This window comes from Marmota monax, unplaced genomic scaffold (genome assembly GCF_021218885.2).
Source record: "Marmota monax isolate L192 unplaced genomic scaffold, Marmota_monax_Labrador192_F-V1.1 WCK01_AAM20220418_F8-fsc00151, whole genome shotgun sequence".
Lineage (NCBI taxonomy): Eukaryota > Metazoa > Chordata > Mammalia > Rodentia > Sciuridae > Marmota > Marmota monax.
In genome coordinates this window covers 1280353-1286234 of record NW_026694226.1, presented here as the reverse complement: position 1 = coordinate 1286234, position 5882 = coordinate 1280353, and the positions used below count along the sequence as shown (strand labels likewise).

General features: G+C 35.2%; 1 non-coding gene across 1 annotated transcript; it reads right to left on the bottom strand.

The window, feature by feature from the left end:
• Window positions 1–1072: 1072 nt before the first annotated feature.
• Window positions 1073–1179, bottom strand: LOC124108341 (U6 spliceosomal RNA). Its single transcript, XR_006856654.1, has one exon. It is a non-coding gene; the product is annotated as a U6 spliceosomal RNA (small nuclear RNA).
• Window positions 1180–5882: the final 4703 nt, after the last annotated feature.

Sequence of the window (5882 nt, the reverse complement as noted above, 5' to 3'; positions counted from 1 at the left end):
ATATAGGCTGTGGGACATGTGGCAAAAACAGACCTTTTGTTTTGTGCCTTTCCCAAAGTAATAATTTACTCCTTTTCCAGTCTGTATGATGACTTGGAAAATAAAATAAATAACTCAGTTTACAAGCACGCGTGCACACTCATTCATCTGTGATAAGTGCCCCAGTATTTATTGGTATTTACTGAGCACCAGAAGCTGTGCTTGTGCATTTCCCCACACATTAACCACCACAATTCCCACAGCCATCTGTGAGGTGGGTGTTTTATTACCTCCAATTTACAAATGAAGAACAAGAGACCATTTTTGAGTGCTCTCTATTTGTAAGGTGCTTCAAATACATTATCCTATTTATTTTAATTAATTAAATTTTAAGTTAAAATTTTTTATTGTATACATTTAAAGTGTATGTATTTAAAGTGATGTTTTGATGTGCATTACATAGTGAAATCATTACTGCAGTCAAGCTGATTAATATATCCATTAATATATCTATCATCTTTATAACTCTCTTTTCTTAGCTTTGTTTTAGTGGTTATAGCACCAAAAATCTATTCTCTTAGAACATTTCCAATATACCATACAATATTTTCTAAAATTTATTCTAATTTGTTATATATGACAGAAGAATGCATTTTAATTTATATTACAAACATATAGCACAAATTTTCATATCTCTGGTTGTACACAATGTAGAGTCACACAATTTGTGTCTTCATACATGTACTTAGAGTAATGATGTCCATCTCATTTCACTACCTTTCCTACCCCCGTCCCCTCCATTCTCCTCCCTCTCCTTTGCCCTATCTAGAGTTCATCTATTCTTCCCATGCATCACCCCTATCCCCATTATGAATCAGCATCCTTGTATCAGAGAAAACATTCAACATTTGTTTTTTGGGGGAGGATTGGTTTGCTTCACTTAGCAGTATATTCTCCATCTCCATCCATTTACCTGCAAATGTCATGATTTTACTCTCTTTTAATGCTGAGTAATGCTCCATTGTGTTTATACGATATTTTCTTTATCCATTGATCTACTGAAGGGCATCTAGATTGGCTCCACTGTTTAGCTAAAAATATGGAACGTTTCACAAATCTGCCTGACATCCTTGCATGTGGGCCATGCTAATCTTCTCTGTATCATTCCAATTTTAGCATATGTGCTGCCAAAGTGAGCACTATACAATATTATTAGCTAGAGCCCTTGTGCTGTACTTTAAACCTCTAGATTTATTTGTCCTATATAACTGCAACTTTTTGCTCTGACCAGTATCTCCCTGCTTTTCCCTCCCTACTCTGCTGCCACCTTTGGTAACTGCCCTTCTGATCTGTTTCTATGTATTTGACTCTTGAAGATTCCACATATAAGAGAGATCATACACTGTTTTTCTTTCTGTGTCTGGCTTATTTCACTTAACTAGTCTTCCAGGTTCATCTGCATAGTCACAAATGGCAGGATCTCCTTTATAACATCTGAATACGTCGCTTTAGAATATAAAACATTATTATATATGATAGACATTACATAACATTATAATGTATAGGTAGAATATAATAATATGTATATGATTATACCTTATATAATGTACACTATATATTACCATATAATATGGTAAATATTCATATATCATAGATCATTCATATATATAAAATATCATTTTTACATATAAATATTGTAGATGTGAACATTTCTTTACTTAGTCCTCCATTGATAGATATTTATGTTGTTTCCATATCTTTGTCTAAATTTAAGACCTGAAACTGTAAAACTCCTAACAGGAGTGAAAGGGAAAGCTTCTTGACATTGGCCTTGGCAATGTTTTTTTTTTTTTTTTTTTTTTTTTAATATGACACCAAAACCATATGCAACAAAGGCAAAAATAGTGGGACTACAATCAAACTTAAAAACCTCTTTTCAGTGAAGAAGCAATCAGTAACATGAAAGACAGTCTACAGATTGGGAGAAAATATTTGTTGGCCATCTATCTGATAATGGGTTAATATCCAAATTATTCAAGGAACGCACATAGCTCCATAACATAAAAACAACCTGATTGAGAACTATGCAAAGGACTTAAATAGACATTTTTCCAAAGAAGACATACAAAAGGCCAACAGGTATATGAAGCGGTGCTAACATCACTATTCACCAGGGAAATGTAAATCAAAACCACAGTGCGCTCTCACCTCACACCTGTTAGGATGACCATGATTAAAAAGACAAGAGATAACTAGTGGTAACAAGGGTGTAGATGAAAGGGAATCCTAGTATATTGTTGGTGGGAATGTAAATTGGTACAGCCACTATGGAAAGCAGTATGGATATTCCTCAAAAAATAAAAAAATGGAACTACCTTATCATCCAGCAGTCCCACTTCTGGGTAAATGTCCAAAGGAAATGAAATCAAAATTCCACTCCCATGTTCAGTGTAGCATTATGTGCAATAGTCAAGGAATAGCTACACTATCCCACTTAGTATTTACCTCCACAGTAGTGTTTATACCCATTTTACAGATTAAAGGAAGTTGAGTTGGAAAGAGGTTAAGCAACATGTCTTCAAGCTGGTGCCTCTTTCCAGGCCTTCTCCAAACACCCACACCCCACCCCTCTACCCACTACTTTTCCAACCCACACAGCTTCAACAGGTTAAGGAAGCACACTATTTTGGAATTGCCTGAGAGTTGAATGTTGAATTCTTTTTTTTTCTCTATCTGCTTTTTAAAGACTGCATTGACTCATATGTACTATTGGAAAACAAAATTTCATTATTAATTTTAAAACCAGATCAACATAGAGGATGAAAATAGACAGTAAACACTTTAGTAGATTTTGTTTGCCAAGTTCAGCCTTTGGGCATGATTTTTGGTACTAATATTTATTCTGAATTTAGAATTGTCACACAATTGATGTCTAATAATGTATATACCTGAAAGAAATAAATGATGGAAAAAATAAAAATAAGACATGCATTTTACCCTTTCCACTCTTTCTTTTGAACATCAATAGTGCATATAAAAATATTGATCTACATACACTTTTCAATAGGAGTTAATTATTGTTTCACTTATTTGTTATATTTTTATTTTTTTTTTTTTGTGGTGTTGGAATGGAACCCAGGGCCTCACACACACTGGGCAAGCACTCTACCACAGAGCCAGCCCCCACCCCTGGCTGACCTTTAATTTAATTTAGTATATTAAGAATTGGGCTGGGGATATAGGTCAGTTGAGAGTGCTTGCCTCACATGCCTGGGTTCAATCCCTAGCACCACATACACACAAAAAAATTAAGGGTGTATATCATAAATCATATAAACATATGTGTCTAGGATGCCTGTATCACTTTCCATTGTAGTTATTAAACTATCCAGTAAAGAACTTGCAGGTTTGTTAAATATTGAGTGAGTGAGTGAAGGAAGGAAGAAGGATAGATGTTCAGTTTTCAAAATATTGGCTCAATTTTTTATTACATTTAATTGTATATGTGCACTAATGGAGACATTAGAGATAATTATACTATACCCATACATACACATACTAGTTGTTTCTCCTCCAAATTGTTTCATATATTTGCATTATTAGAGCAAGAAAATATTTTAGCTCCCTAGTTTTTAGAGAATTTTTTTTCCAGGGGGTTCTGCTTTGGTTTTATTGAATCGTTGTGAAAATTGCCTCAATCTTTCTTTTTGTGGATTTCCCAGATTATTCTGAGTATTTCTTTTAACCAGGCCATGTAGCCATTGGTAATTTGTGAGTGATAAGAAAAGGTGACAAGAGAATATATAGAGTCATTGGTTTTGTTGCAATCTAATGAACATATTCATAAGCATTAATTTTTTGAAACTATGTTTAAAACTGCAGTATAAGACCTCTTGTGATGTCCAATTCTGAACTGTATTTGACAAAGCCAAAATTTATGAGGATCAACACTACCCTGTGTTTATGGCTTTCAGTTCTTATTTAAAAGATTCTCAAGGATTCCAGTCTTGGCATATCCAAAGAGAAACTGTCAAGCACTCCATTGTCAGCCTGCTAAATATTCAAATGCACAATTTTTCTTATGTTGGAAAATTATATTATGAAAAACAAATTCATTTTTTTCCCCTACCGTGTACCCAGAGAATCTTGTCAAGGATTTCTTTATAAAGGGTTGCACTGTCCAGAGCTTAGCCCCCTTGAGAACATCTCAGAGTGGATTTATGCAGAAAATGCAGGCGTGCTAATGAGGTGGAACTGCAAGACACACTTAATAGTAACAGTGAATTCTTGAGCTCACTGCTACCAGCCCAACTTAAGTAAGATTAGTGGGAGGCCTGGTAGGTTCTCTTCTACCCTGAAAATCATGTTTGCTCTTTTGAAAAATGCCAAAGGCATGTGATTACAATTTTTTTAAAAAGCCTCAGCTGTGTGTCTTAAAACGCTGGAGAAAGTGTACTAATCGGAGTCATTTTTTTTCTTTTGAAATAATTTTATTTCAGGTATTATGTTAATGACTTTCTAGTAGTAAATCCCAAAACAATGAATAAAATTACAGTAAGATATTCAAACTCTATACCCTTTAGAGGGAAAAGTCAGGAAACATACCATGGAAGAAAATAGTAGAAGCTAAGTCCGCAAGTACCAGATACACTCCAAAGCGAACCTTAATGAAATCTCTTATATGATCCACTCCTCTTGAGTGTGGGGAAAATCTGTGACTTTCTTCTCCCCAGTGGAACATAACAAAGGTGCTGAAATGTTACTTCTGTGAGTATCTTTTGTTATGTAAAATAGTCTTAACAGACTGGAGATCTCCTACTGGTCTTAGAGAAGCATAATCCATGCTGGGAACTGCTATGAAGAGGATCAGGGTATGGCAGGGATCTGTGACTGGCCTCTGGGTCCTGGAGGGTGCTCTCAGTCTGACAGCTAGCAAGAAATTGGGGCCTAAGTCATACTAAGACAGGGATGAATTCTGCCAGAGACCTGAATGAATTTAGGAGTAGATTATCTCCCAGGTGAGCCTCCAGATGAATATGCAGCTTGGCTGGTGACTTGGTGGTAACCTGTTAGACCCTGATAGAGAACCCAGTTAAGTTATGCTCAGACTCTTGAGTCATGGAAAATAAGAGATAATAAATATGTGTTTTAAGCTGCCAAGTTTCTGGTAATTTGTTACACAGCAAGAAAAAGAACACAACCTACTACAGGTAAAATAATTTTTTTTCTTACTAAAGAAAAAGTTATTCAATGATATTAGCTAAAAATTGTTAAGGAGGACTTTATTTAGAATGATCACAATAGGCAAAGGGACCACCACACTTGAATTTTGCAGCTGAGTATAGAAATTGAGCTCACTTTCTAATATATCATGGGTAAGTGAGAATTTATACCCAAGGAGCAGGGTAGGGAATCAGTGGATGGAAAAGAGGGAGTACCAAGAATAAGAGGGATGCTGGTTACACCAACCTAACAGGATCATTTAAAAAAAAATTGTTCTGATTATTTCATGACAGTAGAATGCATTTTGACTCATTATACATAAACGGAATATAACTTCTCATTCTTCTGGTTGTGCATGATGTGGAATCACACTGCTTGTGTAGTCATATATGCACATAGGATAATAATCTCTGATTCATTCTACTATCCTACCTATCCCCATGCCCATTTCCCTCCATCTAATCCAAAGTACCTCTATTCTTCCCTAGCCCCCACTCCCATTGTGAGTTAGCCTCTGCATATCAGAGAAAACATTTGGCCTTTGTTTTTTGAGATTGATTTATTTCACTTAGCATGATATTCTTTAGCTTCATCCATTTACTGGCAATTACCATAGTTTCATTCTTCTTTAAGGTTGAGTAATATTCTATTGTGTATATATACTGCATTTTTTTCCCATT